Source organism: Thamnophis sirtalis, unplaced genomic scaffold, assembly GCF_051295495.1.
Source record: "Thamnophis sirtalis isolate CommonGarterSnake01/CBP01778 unplaced genomic scaffold, rThaSir2_p1.2 scaffold_11, whole genome shotgun sequence".
In the NCBI taxonomy this organism is placed as follows: Eukaryota; Metazoa; Chordata; class Lepidosauria; order Squamata; family Natricidae; genus Thamnophis; species Thamnophis sirtalis.
Window position 1 is genome coordinate 42,488,962 of NW_028261391.1, and position 27,243 is coordinate 42,516,204.

General features: G+C 36.3%; 1 protein-coding gene and 1 long non-coding RNA gene across 2 annotated transcripts in view; one reads left to right on the forward strand and one right to left on the reverse strand.

Moving 5' to 3' along the window:
* LOC148043629 (uncharacterized) overlaps positions 1–12,004 on the forward strand; it is a 44,533-nt gene extending 32,529 nt beyond the window's left edge. Inside the window, exons 2-3 of the long non-coding RNA XR_015698044.1 lie at positions 6,343–6,490; positions 11,818–12,004. This is a non-coding gene — a long non-coding RNA (uncharacterized LOC148043629). The remainder of the gene's footprint in view (positions 1–6,342; positions 6,491–11,817) is intronic.
* HS6ST1 (heparan sulfate 6-O-sulfotransferase 1) overlaps positions 1–27,243 on the reverse strand; it is a 182,552-nt gene that overhangs the window by 60,571 nt on the left and 94,738 nt on the right. The window lies entirely within an intron of this gene.

A 27,243-nucleotide genomic window follows, 5' to 3' on the forward strand; every position in this document is an offset into this window, starting at 1 on the left:
ATACATTTGGCATTAAATAATTAGTTTTGTTGGTGCTTGTCTGTTTGCTTAGCAGAAGCCTGGCTGAGGCTGGGATCTGCAGAGTGCTAGGCTGAGATAAGCGGTTGTTGCTAGGATGAAGAAAGGACTGATACATGGTGACAAAGCCGGAGACAATAAAGCTAGGGACAGGCATCTCGTATTCGCACGGCATGTAAAAGAGAATGAAGGCCAAGCAACCATCTTAAACCAAAGACCTGCAGGAGCAATTTTATACTAGAAGTCTTCGAGGGGTGTCAAAGGAATGCATTTGGACAAACTGGAGGACCCTCCTGTGACCTGGGTGCATTGTGCATTTATGACCGTGCCTGAATTTCATGACTGTAATAGTACAGTTGATCCTTGACTTGCAACCATGATAGAGGTTAGAATTTCAGTCATAAGTTACTGCAGTCATAAATTAAGGCACTTTATGACGTAAAAATGTCATAAAGTGACTCATCATGTTTGTATAGTGAATCGCGTGATCATGAAGCAAATCATGGGGTTGTTAAGAGAATCCAGCATATTCAATCGATGTTTTTTTGCCAGAAACTAGCAAAATAATGTGAGAAATTTGCAAAAAGGTCACAAATTAAGAGTCACCTGACTGTGGGATGATGCAACTGGTCATAGATGTGACCATGAAGGGGGGGAGGGGCAGTTGTAGCTTCAAAAACAGGTTGCATACAGCTTTTTAAAATTCTGTCATAACTTTGAACAGTTGTTAAGAGAGTGGCTATAAGTCAACGACTATCTGGAGTAAGTATGAATCCAATTTAAAATTAGCCCAAGATTAAGGACTCAAAGCTGGACCTTTTCAGGCCTACCACATCATTCTGGTTCACCTTCTTAAAAAAAAACAACTTGGTAGCAAGAGGTGGTAGACGTATTGCAAGCAGAATATGGAAAATCAAGAAAACTTCTGTTTTATGCAGGAAGCTCATGAGTGCATTATGTAAATTTTGTTTTGTCAACACCAAAGGAGAGGATGCATTTTGCGTGTTTCCCTTCAGCTTGCATTAAAACAATGGCCCTTGTAAAAATTAAAATCATATATAATGATAAAAGTTGAATAATATGGTTTATTCATCCATGCAAATTTATATACATCTTTATTAGAGACACCACTATTAGAAGCTCATAAAGGTTGGTCTGCATCTGTTGAAAAATCCTGGAGAAACCAGGACCAATTTTTATTTGCCACCTGCCATCTGATCTAGAAGAAGTCAGCAGAGAGGAAGATGTGTGAAAAGTAGATGGCAACTACTGCGTTAGGAGAATAATAAGACACTAATGAAGTAGTATAAGTAAGACATATATTAATTAACAAGATGTGTTCAGGACAAAACAGATGGCACCTTTTCTATCTCCCATAAAGGAGCCAAAAGGAATATAATTGTAGTAATTGGCACTTGCACTTTAGGGAGGTATTTTGTTTTGTATCCCCTCATGTCTAATGAATAATCTGCAAAGTTTATATTTTAGAATGCTACAGGCACAAAAGTGAAAGAAATGTGACATAGCGAAAAGAACAAGTTTAGAATTCTTAATGACTTAAAAGAGTAACCCGTTAGCATTTTCCAATGAAAAAAAACTAATAAAGCTAAACTTGATTAGCCCAAAAGTTACATATAAACAAATTGTTTCAAAGCAATGAGAATAATAATAATTAAAACAGGGTTTTGATTACTCTTTGGTTTCTATTTCTCCAAGGAAGATTCATAAACTGGTTTTTCTTAACAGTTAGTAGATGGGAAAAAATATATTTTTTGGCATGAAGTTTCCTTGTCTGTCCTTTGCTTATATATCATAGTTATAATTAAACAATACACTTGTTTTAATATTCATCTCACTTAATACATGCAGAACTCCTATAAACCAAGATTTGTAGCTATTTAATATATCCTACTTAAGATGCAAGCTGCTTATTATTAAGTGCAATTTATGATGATACTAATGTCATGAGTGAACTCAGCCACGTTTGACAGGGAAATAAAAGTTAAAAACAGAGACAAAATCCTAGAAAGATTGAATTCATGGTTTCCTGATTCGTTCTCTGTCACTTTAAGGATAAACAGGTTCATCTAAAACTGGAACATCACTTAAAATAAAATGGGCAAGGACTAATTAAATAGGTCTGGCTTCTCTATGACACCACCTACAAAGTAAAGACCCAAATATTATTTGCTCTTTTCTTAGTAGACTGAACAGCAATTATATGCATTAATGAAAGCAAAAATCAAGTTGTTATGTAACCATAGTGACTCAAGACAGTGAAACCTTTTGTAGGATTGAAAACCATACTTCATCCTTGGAATCAATAGAAGGTGATACTTTGAAAAATAGATGGGGTTTCAGTAAAGTGCAACTATTACCCCCAATGTAACTCCAAAATCAGAAGATATTCTTGAGTTACTCTAAAAACAGCCCCTCACTGTTCATCCAGACTCCACTTGCCTTCCAGAGATTATGATATATCATATTTGGGGAAGGGAGAACAATTGCTTCATTTTAGAGCCATAAGGTCTTTGCATGTGCTTTCTAAAGTCCAGTCAACCTTTCTCTATATACAGGATCTTGCATTTGTCAGATTTATAGCTACTTGATATAATACTGAGAAGGTCACAATATATTTGGATTGTTGCTTTCCATGGTAATTTTACAATGTGATTGTATTTTCAATATACTGTGATTATAGGCTGCATTGACATTAATTTGTTTGGCACATAAAGAGCTGCACCATTTTCTCTGACATATTTGCTATAATCATAATCAGTTACATGTTTTGGTATTCTGTATCTAGCAGTATCTTTAGAATGTTTTTGCTAAAGACATAGGTTGATTGATCTATTTACAATGTCTGTCTGAAGACTGAAAATTGTAGGAATCAAGCTAATATTGTATGTTGTTTAGAATAGGACTTTGGATTTTTAAAGATCGACTTCTAGATTTGTAGTTCTACTCCTGTGAGGACACGTTAACATTCATTCATCTATTCCAGCTCCTTTGTAATTCAGTTCTGAAAGGAGTCTAACAAGTTCAGACAGAGACCAAGCACTAGCATTTTAGGAAACTGAGAGAGAAGCCAGAAAATGATTTATATGAAGCAACTTAATCTGTCTACTTGTACACTTTGTTCTGAATGAATCTTTAAGGTGCCACAAGGCTCTTTGTTGTTTCTTTTGCTATAAGAGAGTAAGAAGTCCACACCTTTAGGCACTAAATTTCATATGATACTTTCCAATTCTATTCTAAGTAAGGAGTTGTTTCTCATTCTGATTTTTTAAATAAATAACACAATAGTCTTATCTGATCTTTGGATATGGAAATCCTGTCTTTTTTTATCCAGTTGTTTGTTATTGGTTTTGTACTAGCTATTTCTGGTATCTTAATTCTGTTCCAACATTTTCCTACCTCAGTGATGAAAATAAGAGCTATTTATTCCCTTCCTTGATCATATCTCTATTCCTATTTATCTTCAGAACCTTCTGATGTATATCCTGAGCAACTCTTTGATTTACAAGATTCTGATCAGAGACAGTTTCTCTATATAAATCAGGTCTCACTTCCCCTAAAAGGACCTATTAAGGTCCTGGAAGAAGTGTAACATATTAACTAATGATGGAAGCAAAATCTGAAATGGTTAATTTACATTATAAACTTCTTTGGGGTGAAACATTGCATCCCAGTTTGAGACAAACCCAAATTCCTTCCAACTGAGTGCTGAGCTTTTTGGTATGCATGTACTTATGTGTGGGCATGTCCGAGCATGGGTAGCACTCATAGCATTGCTGCCAGCCATCAATACTTCTTCCTCCTTTCCCAAGAACTCATCTCAAACTCATTTGAGGAAAAAACAGTGCTGAGGAAAGCCAGATGTCTGCCTCACTATACCTCTTCCAGGCATCTAAAATGCTGCAATAGCATAACATTTTGCTGGATTTCTTCTTTTGAGATGCTCCCACTCTAATATTCTAAGTGCTAGGAATAAGGAAAGAGAAACTTCAATCCTTTGCCAAATTAAATTGGCTCCCTGAAGCTTTTCATCCCATGCTGGTTTTCTCTAATTTTCAGTTCAGAATCAGTCTTCTGTCATAATTTTACATTTCAGATTAAAGTTTTTTTTCTTGCTCAAACTGACAGGATTTTATTTTAATAACAACGTGTATATAATCTATACTATTTTGCAGTATCTCTTCAGGGAATCTAGGCCAGGGGAGGAGCTTCAGTATATAACCACAAGCAATGCCCCATCAAGAGATTATGGGTTATGGCACCTTCTCTCTAGTCCATCACTTCTCTTCCAGCTTTGCCTTTAAGCAGATCTCAATTATCATTTTCCTGCTCCCCACATTTCAAAATCAAATTTGACTTAAATAGTTCCAAATGCCTAAAGACTTTTGTCAATTTCTATAGCTTTGATTTGCAAGATCATACCAGCCTGGCTTTTCAATCAGATTTTCAAATCTTTTGAAGGACCACAGGCCACTTAAATAAAATGAGAAAGAGGTAACTAGAACTTTCTGTGCAATTCCTCAGTATTAATTCCACCAAATATTAAATAGTGCAAATCTTATTAACAGTGTCAGGGTAGACTCAAAAAGCTTCACTCTTCTTTGATATAACATCCTTATTTGTTCATGATTCCCATTAGCCAAAGATGTTGACCAAAAAGGATAGAACATTACTGAGGAAGGAGTAGACAGGGGGGGTGGGGGGTGTAACTGCAATAAAATTAACACAAGTTGGCATAATGCTGCTTCAGAACCAAAATGGAGTTCATTCTTTTTGCTGACAATGAATAGTGCGTTAAGTTGCTAGCAAGGAAATGGCCATAGAAGATTACATGAGAATTTCTTGTTGTGATACTAGCTAGTTTGAGACAAGGAGTCTTAGGAATTCAAGGGAGATTGCCAAACTTCCTTCCTTGTTGCAATTTCTACTGAATATTCAGAAAAACTTTTGGTTATTTCCATAATTATACGGAGTGCTGCAGACAATGAAATAGAAGCAAACCAGCTTACCCTACATTAATATGCAGATGGCTATTAATACTGTACCATATTTCCATATTACTAAAGATGGAATAACTTAATGGCTTTCTGGGCTTTCTGCAAAACTGGTCATTAGTGAGAAAAAGCTTTTGCATTGAAAAGAAAAGCTTTCCATTAATAGAGTTACAATAGAGAACCAACAATTATGAGTTGGTCATATGTTTACTAATGAACACAAAGCTTTGAGCAGAGAGGAGATCTTTATCCCTGTCATAGCATAACTAAAAGACTAGGATGGGACACATTTGCACATAATAAAATGTATAGAAGTAAAATCCAAACCAACCATTTCTTTGTTGGAACAAAATTAAGGTCAAAAGTGAATAATATTTTAGTGCAACATGATAGCAGCCACTTCTTTTTCTCTTTGTTTGCTTCTTTAAAAGCTTAATATTGAAAGGCTTATATCAGAAGACTTTATTGCGGCCTTTGCCAATCTGGCAATCTTCAGATGTTACGACTAAAGTAAAGGTAAAGGTTCCCCTCGCACTTATGTGCTAGTTGTTCCCGACTCTAGGGGGTGGTGGTACTCATCTCTATTACAAAACCGAAGAGCCAGCAGTGTCCATGGTCATGTGGCTGGCATAACTAAACACCAAGGTAACACGGAATGTGGTTACCTTCCCACCAAAGATGGTTCCTATTTTTCTACTTGCATTTTTACGTGCTTTCAAACTGCTAGATTGGCAGAAGCTGGGACAAGTAACAGGAGCTCACTCCATTATGCAGCACTAGGGATTCGAACTGCTGACCTTTCTGATCGACAAGCTCAGCGTTTTAGCTACTGAACCACTGTGTTCCTGTTACAACTACAACTCCCTAAACTCAGTTTCTATGATAACAATGCCAGGGGTTGCAGTATTAATATATCCAAAGGGCACCAGGTAGGGGAAAGCTGTTTTCTTCCAAAGGATACTTAATACCTCCAACCCTGTAAAAAGAGGAATCTCAATCTCCTTTGAGTTTCAAAAGGAGAAGACTAAGCAGTAGCAATAAGACCACTCAGGGAAACTCTCCTAAATAATCCTGGTTTCAACAAAAGATGCTGAAGTGACTTAGCATTATTACCTATTCCTTCTGATTCTTTCAGTCACAGCAATTAGCTACACGGGTTTTGTTATAGGGATGTGCAGCTCAAGCTGGATAATAGTGAGAAGTAATATGTTAACATGTCTAAAATAAGGCAGTAAAATAATGAGCTTAGCCATTAAGAAGTGGTGGCGTTCTCCTTCCTTTTGCCTTTTTTTACAATAAATTGTTTGAGCAGATCCGGCTAGGAAGCAAGACATTCCACAGAGGAAGCAAAACAGAAGCAAACATTCACTCAGAAATTGTTTTGAATTCAAAGAGCAGCATAAGAAACTGCAGACTTAGGTCTTAAATACTGAAGTGCTTTGATGACATGCAGAATGGAAGTAAGTAAAGAGGCTGCCAATTGGTTTTCTGTGCCTAGTACTTTATTTTTATTCAGTCCATCCATCCCCGAGGACAGGTGCATATACTAAACTAACTAAAGATGACAAATTGTTAGAAATCAAGCAACCACTGCTCTATGGCCCCATAGGAGTTGTAGTCTTTTCATCCCCTTTTTGCTTTGGTCTGAACATAAATGAGTATTACATCTCCCACCAGGCTTTTCCTTCTCATCATACATATAGAACAAAAACAAAGGGGGAAAGACACTGAGCTTTCTAACCTCCTCATTAGACATTTGCAGGGATGGGAACAATCCGGGTTGTTTGACTTTAGGTTTCTCCCATCTACAAGGTCATTGTTTTCCCCAATGTCTCAGCACCTAATAACATCAAGCTGTTGTCTGTGTTGCCCAAGAATGCCTATAGTAAATTTCTTTATTCCATTCTAGATCAAACTATTGCTTGTCATTATTTCTAAAGTGGCACCAAGTGCTTTATGCTCTGTAGCAGGTCTACAGACCATAGTTTGACCATACTTCCAATCTCAGAATAGTAAACAATGATTTATAGTAATCTGGAAGTATCACAGAGTACTACATGTACATGCTACATCTCACCTTCACATTTGTATACTGCTTTAAGCACTAACGACACACAATTTAACAGACCATTAAGAAAAAGAGGGATCTATGAAATCTGAATATGTGTAAAATCCACAAATGATGTAAATTATGTCATATAACTCCATTTATTTATTTCAATACCAAACATAATTAATTCAAATGTCACTTGAAGGAAAAAATTATGTGAGTTGTGCAAACTATTTGAGATACTTATTTGGGGGTAGCATCCAAGATAAAAATCTGGTCTACTGTACTTTAAGCCTTCTAGACTAAGGTGTTATATATTATATATGTATTATATGTCATGGGTAGATTTAGACCACTAAATCTAATTTAGAAATAAGAAAGATAATAATTTACTTGGTCTTCAGGTTATTTTAAAAATATACAGATAAAGAAATACACATTCAGATTTTTTTACAAGAGAAAATAACTGAAGCCACCTGACCCTCTTTTTTCCATTGTAGTATTAATGAAGAATAATCCTTGTTAAACAAACATTGTTTGAAGGTTAGCCTAACTTATACTATTCTGCATCTTATGCCAAAACATAGCTATAGCCAACAATTTTTTAACATAACTCTCACTTAAAACAGACAATAAAAAAGCAATAAAAATAAAATGGAAACATATTGCCAACAATTAAATAATAAGGTCATGCAGAAACTGTAAAGTGCTAAATAATATGGGAAATATATATTTACTGCAATGAAAATTAATATGAAGAAAAGATTGTAAGCTTAACAGTATACTTCTAAAAATACTGGAAGAAACCATGGTGAAGTATTTTTAAATAAACCCCTCCCCCTTGAAATAATAAAAGAAAACCTGTCAGTTACAGGGAGCACAAAAAAAGGCCAAATGACAGGTCCATTTGTATCTTATGCAATATGAAAAATGTAATTGCACACACATAATTTCTGTAGGCCTTCTTTCCCATACAATACAATGTTTTCAGGAGCACCTCTCCAGACAGAAGAATACAGCTTATTACACATGCAAATATATGTGTGAATTTGCTGAAAGAGGGTGGGAAGATTTGCAGTTGAGCAGGTTAATGATAAAAGCTCTAGCATTATTTTTTTGTTCAACCAAGCAATGCAGCTGAATATCCTGGAAAGCTTGAAGGACAGCAAGGAACAGGAGAGATTAAAAAGAACAAAGGCATTTGGGCTTCTTAAAATATTTCTACCAGCCTGATAGCAGCAGTGGCAGCAAAGGCCACTGGCAAAGGGTGGGAGTCTGGAATCTATGTCTCCTTCATCCTACCCTGCTCCCAGCTGATACTATGAAACGTTCAGGAAAAGAGATACTGGGCAGCTAGAAAACTATAGCAGGAAGAAGGGAGAACTGGATAGCCAGACTGAAAGATATCCTGCTGGGATGGAGAGATAGAAAAAGAACAACACTTGTGCAAAACAGATTTTTTTTTTTAAAAAAAGCGGAGGCTGAAAATCTTGCACCCCTTCATTTTCTTTCTTTTTGATTTCTCAAGAAACAGCTAAGTACTTTGAAAAGACTCTTCATCATGAACCTTGGTGCAGATGGCTTCTGATCCCATTCGGAGGCCCTGTTGTTTTTAATACAGCTGTCACTTAGACTCCCTTTGCTGATTTAACAGGAAAAAAAAGGGGAATGCTAATCTATTTCTGCCTAAGGGAGCACACTGCCACTGACAGCCACCCACTGGGGATGTGGGACTGTTTCAGATATCCTGCTGGCTCTGAGAGAGGCCAGGCCCTTTAAACTGCTTTCACGCCACATTTACACCCTGCCTAGCAGAAGCGGGGGAAGAAGAATCTAGGGCTGTCTGACTGAGGCCCAGAGCTACCAGAAATAGGAAGAGCTCCTATTTTTACCCTGCCTCCTCTCTCTGTGACAAGAGAAAAGAACAGCAAGGTTCACTCAATGCAAATGTGGCTGGCGAGGAAAGTGAATAACCTTCAACTGTTCCTTGGTGATCTCAAAAAGATAATAGGCCCATATTTGAATGCTGAACAGACTTGGCTTCAGTTAGAGACTCTGTAAGCCTCCCTTAGAAGCTAAGTGATTACAGCATCTTGAGCAGCATCATTATATCAGCTCTTTCCTTGCATTTTCTTCTCGTTGTTTCATTCTGAGCCATATCATAGCTCACAAATGATGAGTCTTTAGCTTTTGTTTTAATGCTTTATATTACCTGAACATTCTATCATTCATTGAAGGGCTGACATCACCTAGGTACAGGTTTTAGTTGTGAATATAAGCCCCATATCATTTGGGGTATATAACTGGGTTTTATGCTGCAATATTTTATGACAGCACACATTTTAGAAGTGCTGGGGGAATAATCTCTCTCTCTTTCTGAAAGAGCTGGATACAACCCTCTGCAGTAAAAATGGCCCCCAGCTGAGACAGCTGTAAATAATCCTTGAAGGTTTAGGCTAAACACAGGGGAAGCAAATGGTCCGCATTCAGTTTCCTTTTGTCAAAGCCTGGAAACAAAAATTTGGTCCCCTGGAAGAGTCAGTATCTTTTAAGAATAAGGGATAAAGAGAAGAAGAATGAAAATAAGTTTTGGAATTTGTATAACTTTTCTTCAGATTTTATTCATATTGTCTTGCTTTGTAGATAATATTTAATTAGTATTTTAAAACTAGGCTTTGTTGAATTCAGTGGCATAGATCAGTGGTTCCCAAACTTGGCAACTTTAAGACTTGTGGACTTCAACTCCCAGAATTCTCCAGCCAGCAGAGGTCTGCTGGCTGGAGAATTCTGGGAGTTGGAAGTCCACAAGTCTTAAAGTTGCCAAGTTTGGGAACCACTGGCATAGATAAACCATAGATAAACCATAGATAAACCAGCATGGTTTGTTGAACAAGTGACATGACCTGGTTTATACATTGTGCTAAGCTCAAAGTAGACATACTTTCAATATGGCTTAGTGGCTTAGCATGATATGAAAATTAAACTATGATTCTGACAAACTTGAGAAATTTGTGACAAGAAAAATAATACAAACAAAACTCCTAGGTATAACTAAAATCAATGTGGTTAGTTTCTTCTCAATTTAAGCCAATTGCTAGACATGAGAACATCACCACACATCCCTTAAGAGTTCTATATGGGTCCTTAATTAAAATCAATAAAACTTACTAAAAATAATGGTAGAATTTACGAAATACTAACCAGAGAAAGAAAAATGGGTCCCTTTGGAGGAAAAAGTGTCATAATGATATTATCATAGCCCAGGAACTAGTATGCTCAGAAAGCAATTACAGACCCACACTGGCTGAGACTTCTGGGCTCTGCAATCCCAAAGTATTTAGGTAGTGTTAGATTGGGAAGCTGTTAGAAGCTGTTAAGAACATACCTATTTCTAAAGGATGAAAGAACTTATGCAGATAAAATATGTTTATCTAATGACTATGCACAGAGTTTGAGCCAGACATAAACCTGAAAGAGAACAGAGCAGTTTCTTTAGACATTTTAATTAACAGTGAGAGAGAGAAAAGCACTGAGCATTTTGTCAGGTGTTTTGAAGGGAACTGAAAGTTAGTTTAAGTGTGGCAGAAGCAACAGTAACTTCGGCATGAGAAAAGTGCTACAGTTTAAATGCGCATAATTACCATCCGTTCCGCTACTAGGCACGTACAATGGAAGTAAAGGAGTGAGTGACAGTTGCCTGGAATTAAGAGACAGAGAAAAGAAAAGCCAACTGGTTCCAGCTCCCTCCCCTTCCATAATCAAAAGTCACTAAGTATAGGAAGAGGAATGCATTGTGCAACCCTCAGACCATCGTCACAGTGAATTTACTACCTGACAATCAAAAAATAAAAGCACTAGAACTATAGACTGTAGTCCCTCCTCCCTACTGCCACAAAGGGGGGGTTGAGGAATGGGGAAAAAAATCCTAGCTTCAGATTCTCTAACAAGTTAATTCAACTGGGAGACTTTTCTAGGTTTCTGTTAACCCAACCCTGGAAAGAAGCAGTGTTTTAATAAGTGTGTTCCCAAAAGTGGACTTGTAAAAGTCAGGACAATGATCAGATGACACCAAAGCTCTAAGACCATACTAATGCACTACTGGAAAGTAATCTTAAGTGAGAGACAGAACAGTTTCTGCATGCACTGGTGAACAAGTTGCATCCATGTACTGTTTGTCAAGAACTGCAGGTCTTTGGAAAGTGCACATAAGGAAACACTTTAAAGACAGCACTACAAATTTCATCTTGCACTGCGTGGATTTTGATATCATTGGTTTGTCTCTCGAATAAGCCATGAGCTGGATACATATGTCTAAGCTATAAATGATGAATGTCTCTGTTAAGAGAAGATGCTATGCCAACCACTTTATAACTTACAGTAATGTACCAACCTAAACCATTTTATATGTATATTTCAATTTACTGCCTTTATTATGTTACCCAATATTTATCTTTCCACACCAAGTCTAAAAATTTTAATAAGGATAAGGGAGCATCACTGGCCAGTTTTGCTAAATTGTTATTAAGATGTTTCTTCATTGATCATTAGATTTCATTAAAGTTCCTTCCTACTTAGTAGTAACAGGCTAAGTCATTGTTTATCATGTTTTGGGCTTCAAGTCAAGACTGCTTGTCTGCCAATACTCCACGCAGATTGTGAGCTACCAAAAGACTTGGTTTTTTCTATTTTAAAAAAAAATCTCAGTTTTAGTGGGTGAATTGTGTTTTTTGTGTCTAGACCTGTTCGGAGAGGAAAAACTGGGTTCCTTCATATGCTAAGCTATATTTTTTGGCAATGTAACTGTGCAAAAAAAAAAAAGAGTCAAAGATTTTGATTGAATTACTCCAGGCACAGAATGTTGGTCCATACATGTTCAGGTAAGTGTCTTCTCAACTATATTAGTAAAAAGTTAATTTTCCAAAAAGATCTGCTAGGAATACACCTACCGGTAGTTTGGTAGTGAAATGTCAGCAAGAAAACAACCAAGCTCAAAACACACAAGGATCCCTTAAGGTTTTTTTTTTTAAGCCCCCCCCCCCAAAAAAAACCAGACATAGCTTTTATTTTGAAGCTAACTATTTATTTTAATATTTGCAATGGTATATGAAATATATTATATAGTTATTATATAACAACAACAACAACAATAATACCTGTGATTTGATACTCTTCAGGAATAATTAACTGGACCCAGATGGCATTGGACAATTTGGACAGAAAAACAAGGAAGCTTATGACAATGAATCATGATTTGCACCCTAAAAGTGATGTTGACCGATTATATCTACCAAGAGCAGAGGGTGATCAAGGACTCCTACAAGTAAAACAGACTGCGGAAGAAGAAAAACACAGCTTGAATGATTACAACCAGAAAAGTGAAGAACCAATGATTAAGGAAGTAAATAAAGGAGGCCTTTTAAAGACAACTAAGTCAAAAGCTGAATATAAGAAAGAAGTAATTGAGAAGCAAGCTGAAAATTGGAAAAACAAAGCTATGCATAGCCAATACTTGAAAAGTATTGAAGGCAAAGCTGACCAAAAGCTAACTTGGAACTGGTTAAGATCAGGAGTATTGAAAAAAGAAACAGAAGGCTTTATTTTGGCAGCTCAAGAACAAGCTTTAGCCACAAACTGCATACAGGCAAAAATTCAACATGTTACCACCAACAGCAAATGTTGCCTCTGTAATGAGAAAGATGAGACAGTCGACCACTTGATCAGTGGGTACAGCAAAATTTCACAAACTGACTACTTACAACGCCATGACCGTGTTGCTAAGATCATTCACTGGAAATTATGCCAAAAGTTTGGATTTGAGTACAGCAAAAACCACTGGGAACATCAGGTTCAGGAGGTTTTAGAGAATGAGAAAGTCAAGATCTTGTGGGACTTCAGAATTCAGATTGATAGGCACTTGGCCCTAGTTGAAAAGAAAAAAGTATGGTTCATTGACATTACAATACCTGGAGATGCACGAATGGAAGATAAACAGCAAGAAAAAAATCACAAAGTACCGGGATTTGCAAATTGAAGTTGAGCGACTGTGGAAAAAGAAACCATGTGTTGTCCCGATTGTAATTGGAGCCCTTGGAGCAATACCTAAAGGGATACCTTGCTATTTGGAAATTTTAAATTTATCAGACTTGAACATTCTGATTCTACAAAAAACCACCCTACTTGGAACAGCTTATATCCTCCGACATTACCTTAACAGTTCCTAGGTCCTTGGTTAGGACTCAAGCTGTTGGGCTACCAAACAGCCCCAAAGGCTGTGAATCTCACCAAAGATTAACCACATAATAATATAAGGCTGCTCAAGAACAAGCATTACAAACTAATGCCATGAAAGTGAAGATACAAAAATCCACTGACAACCCAAACTGCTGACTTTGCAATAACAAAGTCGAAACTGTTTCACATTTAATATATGAATGCAGCAAAATTGCACAAACTGATTACAAAGCTAGACATGACCAAGTTGCTAAATTAATCCACTGGTCATTATGTTAAAAATATGATTTACCTGTATCCAGAAAGTCATGGGAACATAAAGTGGAAAAAAATATCGAAAATGAGAAGGTGAAGATCTTGTGGGACTTTTGAATACCAACGGATTGTCATTTGGAGCACAACACACCAGATATCACGGTTGTAGAGGGCCGAAGTGTACAGTTTATTGATATCGCTGTTCCTGGAGATGCCAGAGTCGAAGAAAAAGAAGTAGAAAAAATAATGAAATATCGCGACCTGGCCATAGAAACTACACGGCTATGAATGAAGCATGTAACAGTGATACCCATTGTCATCAGGGCACTTGGCATCATGTCCAAGAATTTTACAAGATACATCAACAAATTGCAGCTTCCTGCAATAACACCAGCAGAACTGCAAAAAACTGTGCTACCCGGAACATCTTATATTTTAAGAAGGTACTTGGTTGATACCTAGGACGCTGGCAGAAAACCATATCAACCATTAGCACCAGTCACTGGTATTTGTAATGCATTTTTGACTGCTCAGTTGGCTGAGATTCATGTTTAATGAATAAAGTATATATACTATATATAAAATAGATAATAAATATATAATATAATGAATATTACTACCAAAGTAATTTTCCACTACTTCATACATTTCCCTTGGCAGGGGAGAGATTTTAACAACTTCTAAGTGCTTTTCATATCCCTAGCCATAGAGCTCTGGAAGACTTGCCAGCTTCAAGGGAATGCAACATGTGCAGTAAAATTCAGTCAAGTAAATAATGGGCCGCTACTTTTATTTAAATCTGGAATTATTATTATTTTGCTTATGGTCCAAGTCTATGTAAGACATACTTGGCATTCACTGTTTTGTCAGGCAGGCATTTCATTTCATTGCCATTTATTTGAATTTTTTGTTATTGCCAGCGGACTTTCTTTTTGAAGATTTAACATTTCTAATTATCAATGTAACAATGCCTACCAAAAGCTTTTCCTACTGACTCTTAAATGATACAAACATGCACTTTGGTAAGAACTTTAATTCTTCAACTTGGCATCCTCAAGATATGTTGGACATTCGTACATGTTGGCAATGAATTCTGGAAGTTTTTGTTCCAACACAACTGGAAGCTGCAAGAATTGGAAAGACTAGGATTGAGAACTGCTGCAGAAGTGGCATTGGCACTGAATGTGCCTGTTAAGTTATAATAAAGAGAATAATGCTTCAACTTTAAATCAGCTTTATAGAAGGCCCATGTTACTGTTTGTCCTGTTTATTATTTATCTCTACTCATTATTCTTTCAACAGACAGTTGAGCAGATAAGGAATTTTGAGACTATGTAATGAACATACTTTCATAAGAGAAAGTTAAGAAGAAAGAAAGAAAGAAAGAAAGAAAGAAAGAAAGAAAGAAAGAGAGAATATGGAGTTTTTTGAACCACAACAGAGTTATTTAATACATTACAAAACAATGTGGTTAGAATATTCTTTATGGTATGTAAGCTGGAATGAAAAACACAACAGTGGCTAAGGAACTGGAAAATATCAATTTATATTCTAGTACTAAAAAAGGAGTGCTAAAGAATGCTTAGACGACTGAACAATTGCACATATTATATTCTAGTAAAATAATATCCAAGACACTGTGATCTTCAACTATCACTTGAACAAGAGCTGTCACGTACAAGATGAAATCAGAAAAGGTGGGGACAAACCAGGATTATCAATTGATGGATAGTGGAAAAGGTAAAGGAATTCAAAAAAAATATCATTTCTTACATCAGTTATTCAAGGCTTTAGTCTGTGTTGACCACAACAAATTGTCTTTATCTCATCTGACTAAGAAACAATTTAGAATGAAATATGTAATGAAATCTGAATTAAATGGTTCAAAACTGGAAAAGCAGTACACTATATATTTAGCATATATGCAGGATATATTGTGATCAGGAGAAAGAGGAATTAAAATTTTCTGGGTTAAATACCATAAGCATGCTGGTATCTTTTTGATTGCTGGAAACAAGGAAGGTTTAAGGAACCTCTTTTCTGAAGATGAAAGCCGGGGGTACAACAAATTGTGTGATATTTTCTTAAAAAAGATTGAGATTAAGGCAGTGGGCAATATCAAATCAGTATTTGGTATAGGAAAACTGATAGCTGGCTTTATCTTTCCAGACATAAACTGGAGGAGAGAGATTATAATGATAAAATTTGCAACCCCCAATGTCAACATGTTGAGCTAGGCCAGGGCAGGTTAGGAAACAGAGTTAGTAAATCCACAGAACTTAATGGAATTCTACTCTATCAATATAGATTGTAGTAACAGCATCTTAAAAGCCTCACAGCATTTTCCCTCCTTCCCTCTGATACCAAATAAAATTCAGGTAGAATCAGCTTGCCTTCATTTATGAGAATCAGTTTAATTTTTCTTTTTTCTTTTTACTAGCGTTCTCTCTTTCTGTGCTGGATTTAAATCATATTCTCCTAACTTCCCTCACATACCTACCCTAAGGCAATCTATGGGATTATCTGCACCCAAACAAAATCTGCTACTGCCAAGATAATGTTGTGGTCTGTTTGTCCATTTCCAGCCTCTGATTTAGCCCAGCAGCAAAATCTATCTGTAGTAAAAAATAAATAAATAAATAAACTGAATTAGATACTGCTTCTTGTAAGAAATTGAAAGATGGGTGCAGGGAAGAGAAAGAAAACTAGGAAAGTAGATTGAAATGACAGTTTGTGGGGATTGCTGTTGTAGAAGCAACTACAAATTAATGTTTAAATCTTAAGTGTTTCTATTGAGGATGAAGAATCAGACAAGAGAGGATTCTCAAAACAAAGGGGGTCGGTTTGAAGCAAGATCATTTCATTAAAATGACTTGAATTACATTAATCACATTACCTATTTTGTTATGAAAGGGTGGGAAATTACTGATCCTATAGCATCTTTGTTACGGAAATCAAAAGATCTCTATCTAATACTCTAAAATAGCAACTGTAGTTCAGCAACAGTTGTTGCTGAATTATAATTTCTAGCAGCCCAAAGTATGGTGGATTGGTATTGGGAGTTGTTATTCAGTTCTGTTTAGAGGTTGCTTTAGAGCAGTGTTTTTCAACCTTTTTTGTGCAAAGGCACACTTTTTTCATCAAAAAGATCATGAGGCACACCACCATTAGAAAATGTTAAAAAAAATTAACTCTGTGCCTATATTGACTATATATAAAGTAATTTTCCCACGGCACACCTTACACTATGTCACGGCACACTAGTGTGCCGCGGCACAGTGGTTGAAAAACACTGCTTTAGAGAACTGTTACTTTCCTAGTTGCTAATCCTATGGTAGTAGGCTAATTAAGAGGATATCCCATGCTAAAATGCTGAATACTCCTGGCTTCCCATCAAGTTCTGTTTCCACAATTATTAATTTCAAGGCTTCTTGAAAGAAGTCAAAAGAGTTGAAGCAAGTTGAAGCAAATCAATGAAAAGTTTTCCACTCAATGAAGCTTTTTGTGATTGAGTTTTGCATGTCCCACATTCCAAAGAGTGGCCATAACAAGACTTAACTGTGTTAAAACTTACTGACTTCAAAAACAGGACTTTATACGTTCCAAGGTACTTAATCTTTTCAAGTTTGCAAATGTTGCTTTTGACTGCAATTCTTTAGTTTGGGGTGATCAGCAGCTTTGGCACCTATGTATCACTACTGATATTTTCAGTTCTGCCATCCTATAACATTTAAATTCTTTTGAATAATCATATTTCTTTCTTCCAAATTTAGGGAACTGAATTTTCTCTTTATTTTTATGTGTGAAGTGTAATGTATTGGGCAGAGAGGAAGAAATGTTCATTTCCAGTGAGGTTAGCCACTGAGAATCCGAAGCAGACAGGTATTAAGGATTCCCTTGCTATTGTGGAACCAAATCACTCTAACTTTGCCACTTATTAGTTTTGAAGAGTTTTGAATCTGTATAGAAAAAAAAGGGGTTGATTCAGGCAGGCAGATTTACAGAAAAAGATTCCAGAAACATAAGGAATTATTTAAAGCAAACCAGATGTGGGTTTCCTTTTCTTGCCATTATGCTGTAGGAGCTTCTTGATTAGAGTGTTTTCTGGACCACAGATGTGTGGCCCAGGAAGAGTCATAAATCAAGAATCATATTTTCAATTGAAATCCAATTGTAAAATAATTTGGGGTGCTATTTTTAAGACATGGTGACGGCTGCGAGGATTGTACTTGCCAAACACTGGGGGGAAAAAGATATTCCGATTGTTAAAGAATGGATTTTGAAATTGACTGAATTAGCAGAGATAGTGAAATCAACAGCTTTGATTAGAGATAATGAACTAAACAGCTTTATGAGAGACTGGGAAACAGTTTGTGGACTTTCTATGTGCTAAATAAAGGATAACAGAGTTAGAAGGGACCTTGGAGGTCTTCTAAATCCTTGCTTATGCAGAAAACCCTATGCCACTTCAGACAAATTGATATACAATATCTTCTTTAAAACGTCCAGTGTTGGAGCATTCACAACATCTGGAGGCAAATTGTTCCATTGATTAATTGTTCTAACTGTTAGGGAATTTCTCCTCAGTTCTAAGTTGCTTCTCTCCTTGATTAGTTTCCACCTATTGCTTCTTGTTCTGCCTTCAGATGCTTTAGAGAATAGTTTGATTCCCTCTTCTTTGTGGCAGCCCCTGAGATATTGGAACACTGATATCACCCCTAGTCCTTCTTTTCATTAAACTAGACATACCCAGTTCCTGCAACCGTTCTTCATATGTTTTAGCCTCCAGTCTCCTAATCATCTTTGTTGCTCTTCTCTGCAGTCTTTTTTGTTGCTCTTCTCTGCATCTTTTTTACATCATGGCAACCAAAACTGTATGCAGTATTCCAAGTGTGGCCTTACCAAGGCATTATAAAGTGGTATTAATACTTCATGTGATCTTGATTCTATCCCTTTGTTTATGCAGCCTAGAACTGTGTTGGCTTTTTGGCAGCTGCTCCACATGCCTGGCTCATATTTAAATGGCTGTCCACTAGGACTCCAACATCCCTCTCACAGTTACTACTATTGAGCAAGGTACCACATATACTGTACCTGTGCATTTCATTTTTCTTGCCTAAATGTAGAACCTTATAATAATGGTTAACAGTGGGATTTGAAGATTAGTGAAATGTTTAGCTCAACCTGATGACTGCATTTTTATCTATCTATCTGTCTGTCTGTCTGTCTATCCATACATTTAGTATACATACATACATACATACATACATACATACATACATACATACACACATACATACATACTGTATGTGTGTGTGTGTGTGTGTGTGTGTGTGTGTGTGTGTGTGTGTGTGTGTATATATATATATATATATATATATATATATATATATATATATATATATATATATATATATATATATATATATATATATATATATATACTTAAAGTCACAACCCCTGGTATGCCCAAGTGTGGGAGGAAGGTCACACTTCCACTCTCTGTCATTAGGCTCGTCACAAGAGTCCATCCAGACAGAAACCCAATATTTTTACTGTTGCCTTTGTTATATTTGTGTTTTTATTTGTGCTGATAAGAAAGTCTTCCTTTATTTATTTATCAGCACAAATAAAAACACACACACACACACACACACACACACACACACACACACACACATATATATATATATATATATATATATATATATATATATATATATATATATATATATATATCTCATATCTCATATCTCATATCTCATATCTCATATCTCATATCTCATATCTCATATATCATATATCATATATCATATATCATATATCAACTGATTGTATTCTGCAACAAATAGGACCATTGGCGGTATAGAAGGTGATATATAGACCTGAAGAGGTGTAACAGAATCTGTTTAATTAGACTGCAAACCAACATGATGATAATAGACTGTCTATGTTGGTAGCACTAACTGATTGTTTTGGAGACAAAGAGAGAGAGAGTGGTTTTGCCAGCATCAGAGGAAGGAAACAGTAATTATTGTCTGTGTCACTTTGATTGACAGGCTTGTCCCCTTGAGAAGAATCTAAAATACTGCTTTCTTACTAAGTTATGAGCAAAATAAATTGGCTTTCTGAAAATACTGTTTCAGAACACCAATCAGACTGGAACTGATCAACCTGCTAACAGTAGTGACATCTCACACATCTGATGTCTGAAAAATAGCTCAGATTAGCTGCAAAGGCAAAAGAAAGAATTTAAGAAGAATTATTTGAGGAACAGACAACAATGAAACTAATACAAATATATTCTTGTTGCTACTTGTCAATGAGTTAAAACCTATGATGTTTTATGTTGTCTTATGAAAAACATTTCATAAGGGTGGAAAAGGAAGTTATTATGCCCATTCAAATGATATTGCATCTCAAGTCCCAAAACCCCCAGCATAGCCCATGGAGTCATCAGGACTCGTCCATCCTTGCTATATGCAACTGAAGTATGGTAGCAAGTCTTGATTTCAAAAAGCAGCAATACTTCGTTAAAGTGATAGAAAAGGCATCAAAACTCAAAACAAGACTATATTTGAGGATCCTACTAAAATATGATTTGCTAGCTAAACTGTAGGAAAATTTTAGGGAACTAAATCAAGACCTATCAAGTAAGCCAATCAATTTGATATCTGAACTTGGCCAAAGCAAAGGAAGCAGAAACAGTAAGGAGTCAACAGACCATCATTGTCAATACAGGGTTAAATATTCAATCCACTTTTTAGATGTATTCTTTGTAAAGCAAGAATATTTACATTCTGAACAAGCAAAGATGCCTATTAGTTAGGAACTGTTTGCCTTCCACAAATGATAACACTCTGTTTGGAAATGAAATGGCAAAGTTGCAGATTTATGTAGAGGCCAGACAATTTAAGGCAGCTTGGGTTTTTTATTCATTTCTTTAAATGGTATATAAACTGGAAGTTATAAGAAAATTGGCAGACCATTGATATTCTTGAACTCTTAGCATCGGAGCATCTTAAAGGACTTGTATATTTCCAGTGTCTCTGTGATATGAAAAGATGGCATATTGAAATCAGTATGCCATAACTCATTAGCAGCTTCAAAAACAGAAGGCAAAGCAGGTGACAAACCTAATTAATATACATCTTGATTAAGTGCTTGTTTTCAAAAAATGGACAGAATATGCTTTAAGAAGGTGCACTGTAATGATACAGGAAGGTTACAGAATGTAGAATATGCTTCAAAGCCAACATAATGGCAAATTAGAGATATTAATAGACAGAAGATTGAAATAAAATGCATATGCCAGAACTATGATCTGGTGAGGAGGGTTTTCAAAGTTATATTAGTTGGAGCACTATTTTCAATTTTAAAATAATCACAAAATGATCCCTTCCCAAAATAGGGTTGTTTTGGCTCTTAATCTAGGCCAGATATCTAGCATTTTATGGTAAAGTTTCTCATAATTTGTTAGATACCATCCTATCAATCCCACCTCTGGTGACAGTGTAGACAAATGCTTATCATTCTCACCTTTTCTTAGCAATAATGCATAACTTTTCAATGAACATACAAGTCATATCTTTGATCCCATATTTTTATCTTATCCATTGTCTTTTCTTTCTTTTATTCTCCACAATCTTACCTAACATATTTGTTCTAGCACATTATGTGTCCTCATCAAGTGTCCAAAAGTACCTTGTTTTCTGCTTTGCTGTTCATCACCTCAAAAGACTAAACTAGTCTTTATTTTATCCAGAACTGACTGATAAATTCTTAATATTTTGTGGTACTAAGAGCCATGGTGGCGCAGTGGCTAGAATGCAGTATTGCAGGCTAATTCTGCTAACTGCCAGCAGTTTGATTCTCACTGGATCAAGGTTGATTCAGCCATCCAATATCTTGAAATATTAATAGTATTTCCATAGTAAAATAGTAAAACACTATGAAGCAGTATATAAGTCTAAATACTATTGCTATTGCTGTTGTTACTTTTAGCAACTATTTCCAAATCCATATATCATTTGTCTTCTGTTCTTTCTCAATGTCCAACTTTCACAACTTGTTTGATTTATCACTGCAGTGTTCTATTGCTATAACTATTCTGATTTCTGCTATCATAGAAATATCCTTAGTTTTCAAGAATTTTTCTAAGCTGATAAACACTTTCTTCTCCAGAACATCCCCCATCTTTACTTCTTCAGAACACTCTCCTTAATTTCCTCCTGCCTTGGGCAGAGGATTTGTACTAGAAGACTCCAAGGTTTCCTCCAGCCCTATGAATCTATGATAATCTAGTTTTGAGTTCATGAAACTGAAACGATCTACATTGCTTCTGAACATGTTTGAAAGCAGGTTTTTTTTTTACAATGCAGCCCATAGAACTAATCTCAGCCATTAACCTCTATGCACTTTACTCCTTTGAATCAGAATAGAAGTGTGCATGTATCATCATCTCCACCACCACTGGCAGGGACCTTGTGGTCAATTAAACCGGCCCATTGCTTTCCTGTGCTTAATTAGGAGAGGCTGTTCAGTCTGGCAGTAGCAGTGGTTTCTTTTTAGTGAATGGGCCTAATAAGCTCTGGAGACCAGTTTTCCAATTTTCCTCTTCCTGCTCCTTGCAAATACCCTTTGCTATCTTCACAAAGATTTGGGCAGTAATTTTGCAAAGTTAGTGCTTACCAAGGGCTGCATGAATACCAAAAAAAACAGAGCTCCAATGCTTGCATATCAGTGCAAAAGAACACTGAAAAATGGTTTGTTTACCATGGCATGGCTTAGCTAATGAAGTCAAACTGTAAGACAGAAAAAAGTAAAAAAAAAAAAAAAAACAAGCACAAGCCAGGATAACTTTAAATTAGCTATACTGTAGCTTGATGAGTAGCAAGAGAATGTGAGCACAAGATACATAAAATAGAAAAAAGTAATTTGTTGTCTTTAAAAGAAAAGAAGAGAAAGAATATGCCTTTGGTTTCCAAATTGAATTTTAATGTTTCTTGCACTATGATTTTGATCAGTGTTTGTGAAAACTAGATAAAAAGATTATTTGCAAAAAAGTGAAATAAAGGAACTTGTAATCATTTTAGTTGCACTCTTTTGGCATTCTGCGTCTCTAAAAGTGAGTGAAAGCCAACTTCACATTCCACTCTTCCCAATGAATTGGAGAGAGGTAGGGATTATCCCAATTGGGCCATTCAATCTGATAGCCTATTAAACTGGTGCCTGGGAAACCTTGTTTTATTTTACAAGTCTGTTCTGCTGGGAGTTTGGGATTTCTAGTCATGTGGCTTCCAGCACTTGCCTTTCTTCTTCCCAGAGACTTCAGACATTAGAGTAACTTTTCATACTTCCCTTGTGATTAGCACTTAAAGACTTCCACATTCTTTCAACCAACTTGGCTAAGGCTTATTTTCTTTCCACTGTTCTTTCTCCGTATCAGCTACTGTACTTTTCACAAAATAGCATTTTCTCTTGATGTGGTTTTGTTAAAGCAATATGTATCCCACAGATTCTGTGTACAGGTTTCTGGTATCTATTTGCCAAAGATGTAGAAAGTCTTCCGCACAGGAAAGCAGTAGCCAAGCAAGGAATAATTTTTAGTCCCAATTCTAAGATTAAAACTTCTGAAACCTAAAAGCAAGGCAATGCCACTATTTGCAAAGTGCTGCAAGGTAGGTATCATAACCTTGGCTTACATACATGGCCCATGCAGGATTAATTGAAAAAGAAATGTCATTTATCGCTCTTTCATGGTTTCATATTCTTAGTAGCAACCTGAGAATGAGCCACTACAAAGGGCACCCATGGTATTTGCTGCCAACTCTTAAGCAGTTCAAGCAACTCATGCAAGATTTAACCCTTCATTAAGCGTATATTAAGGAAATAAGCTGCCTACAGAAAGGGCAATTGCTGACATGAGAGAGGGGGTGGGAGGAAAGGAGGGAGAGAGAGAGAAAACACACAAGGGAAAATAAGAGATAAGTATGTTAATATAGAAGAGAAGGGTTTGAAGGATAGTGCTCATAATTTAGGATCCATGGATATAAATGCATGAGATTCTAAAGGAGCATATATCCTCCTTTTTATTGGAAATGGAAGAATGAAGGTGGGTGTTGACAAACTGTCAGACTGCAATTTAGAGATTCATGATATACAGGCAAAGAAAGCTTTAGTTGTCCCTTCTCTTGCACAAAAGAGGTAAAATATAGAATCTCTCCAAGGCAATTCAGCAGCTATAAGACAGCTGTTACTCTGGAGATGTAAAAAATATTTGAGGTCTAATTGGTTGCTTAATGCAGGATGTGTATTGTACATATTATCCAGCTAGATTGTCCAAACTTTGTTTCAATATTTTCAGCAAAGAGCTCCTAATTAACCAGGACTATCCAGCCAAAGTCTTCTAATTATTAGCATGTTTCTTCCAACATTTAGCCAAAATCTGTTTCTCTGAAAAACATTTGTGAAAGATTGATACTAGTATTTTCTTTTTATATCTCTGAGGCATTCCGCCACGTCCAATTATTCAGAATGTGCTACAATTGAAGGGTCAAAAGTACCTGATGGCCCAGGACTGAATAATTCAAAGCAGTTGTTCCTTATTCTTTCATCTCCTGGCTTGTCGGTCTAGCAGCCTCCTAGATTTTACACGATTCTACTGCCAAGTATAAGCAGAACAGGAATCTTTCCTCTCATTAGCACTGCGACTTAGGCCTTGAAACACAAAACAAGGCAAACTGTGCCTTTTTATTTGGACCAACTAGTGTTTAAAATGTAATACACAGCTTTATAATTTGGGCTTTTCCAATGCTGCGGATGAAAATTATTTCCAGGTAGGAATATAAAAAACACATGTGGAGCTTCATGAGTAAGGGCAATGATCACAGGCATGTCTGTGCTAGTTGTTACGTGAACACGTGTTTCTTGTTCTACGGGGCCAACATGTCTAGCAAGATTTTTATCTATCTTGGACCCTATCACTTAAGGAATTCCTATATTATTATTTCTAGATTTCTAAGAGAACATGCATTCTAACAAAAAATTAGCTGGCTTTTCCTTCAGCAGCTGGAACTAATCAAATCTTGAATTTGATCAGATTACACTTCTTTAGAAATATGTATGGAAAATTCAAGGGGAAAGTTAACTATGTCTATAACTAAAAACATTTCAATCGGAGGCTACCTTTTGTGGGAATTGTAAATATGAAAATTGCATGGAATAGGCTCTAGATTTATTCAATACTTTGCCAACTACCCTTTTCCATTTATTTTACCAAGACAAGTGATGATTAAAATACATATGCTGTGCACCATTAAGAATTCAAACAAGATACATCGTATATTGTGGTCTCTCATCAATCTTCAGATGCTTTGATTGGGAAATGGTGGGAAAGCATGGATGTTAGAATTATGATCTCAAGATAAACATAACTAACTGGTGATTTATAGTATCTTGCAGAACCAAACAGAATTAGAACTAGTAATAAGCAATAAACCATTAATAATGTAATCCTGTTTTACAGGTAGTTTCAATTTATGACCCCAATTGGGAGTGGAATTTTAGCCAAAAATCAGAATAGTCATTAAATGGGCCACCACATGAACTGACTTGATTTCACAATGCTCATAAAGTGACTCACTATGGTGGTTAAGCAAACCTGTGGTTAAGTAAATCCAGCATACCCAATGAGCATTTTTGCCACTTTCTGCTGTAAAGTGGCAAAAAGCATTGCAAATCTAGGTCATCCATGTGAGGCAGTTGCCAAGTGCCCAAAATGTGGGGGAGGTGGTTATATTTTATGATGGTTGGATATGCTTTATAAGTCACAAAACATCCTTTGTAATGTCACTGTAACTTCAAAGAATTGTTGAACAACTGATTATTGAAGGAGATTAGGACTCGTGGTCTCCCAGTTTCTAGTTTGGTGCCTTAACCACTAGACCAAACAGACCCTATACTCAAATTATTCCAATTTTATGGGTTCACACAACAAACAATCATAATCAACTATACTGACTGAGTTAATCCAGCATGATAAACTAAAATCTGGGTAGCTAGTTGATGATTAATGGATCATTCAAGCATAGTTATCATCAGTGTTCCTGTTTAAATTGCAGAAGCAGAAACCCTAATCCCGTGATGGCGAACCTGTGGCATGTGTGCCAGAGGTGGCACTCTCTGCGGGCATGCATGCTGTTGTCCCAGGTCACACCTCCATGGTGCTTCTTTTGTGAGCTTCTGTTTCTCTGCAGATGATGAAACAGAAGCTCATGAAAGACAAATATCTTACCTCTTGCCGCGCTGCAGTTGTTGGGATGCCTTGCCTCCCACCGGCCAGCTGGTCTTCGAGTCTCTGCTGCGCATGTATGTGCATATCCACATGAGCGCACCTGTACACCTTTCAGTTTGGGCATGTGTGCACATGCAGTTTGGGCACTCAGTGTCTAAAAGGTTTGCCATCACTGCCCTAATACATTAGGAACAAAACACTGGAATTGTATCGTAGTTCTGTCCTACAGTAGCTGCTAACAGTTGTACTATGAGATTATAATGTAGCTGTAGCCTGTCTTCTCTGCTCAGTTATAGCATACAACAGGAGAATTATTTCCAAAATATAATACATTTTACATTTACCATCTCTACTACATTTTTAAATTGGCGCCAGACTATGACAGTAACCCTATTAGACATCTAACTTATAAATCAAGTTAGCTTTTTATTTGGAATAACCTATAATTCATATAATTTTATATGAATAAATGAGTATGGAATTCTCTAAAAGCAATAAAATCCAGGAGTATCTCTGTGTGGGGTGGATGGGGAATTGCAGTTGTCATCTTGGCTTTCATAATGGATGGATGCCCTGACAAAATATTAATTTCTATAATATTACAAACAAGCCCTCCCCCCCAGATCTCAGGAATGGTATTTATTATAAAAAATATTAGAAAAATGTATAAAACAGTGTTTTTCAAACTTGGCAACTTTAACTGACGTTGCTCTAGTTACTGTTTCAATAAAACCTTGGCTAAAACAAATCACATACATATCCTATTTAGTTATTAATTTTTGTAGTATGACTGTAAATCCACATTCAGTTAAGTCAGCCACTTAAGAATTACTACTGTCAGATGTAACATCCAGGACAAACTGCAAAGATGTGAAAATGATTAAATATCTGTCATGAATCATGGTGCAAAATTTTTCTACTTCTGCCCAACGCAAATATGCAAGTTATGTGAACTGTGTTGTGATGAGGTTCTCATAACATGTCTCATAACCCAACTCCCAGAATACTCAAATTGCCAGAGATTATTTTTGATTTTAAGGCTGAGAATCAGAAGTACATGTTAACTGAGCTCTGGTCAGTTTAGAAGCACATACAGTAATGTTAATACAGTAAATTAACTCTACACAGTGATCAGACGGAATAGCAATTTGGGATCCTTCTGCAGAAATTTCCTAAAGAAGCTATTCAGCCATCCTGCTTCATATGTACCAATTGTAGACCAGATCACAAAACTGATTACATAGGAAGACTAGAACTATACTTTATTGAAATGGGCTACAGTAATCTTGCAGGTATTCTCCTTCCTCTTATGCCTAGTGAATCAGGTATATCAGAGCTAACTGGAATCTTTTCTGAATACTACTTCCTTTCCCAGTGCTTAA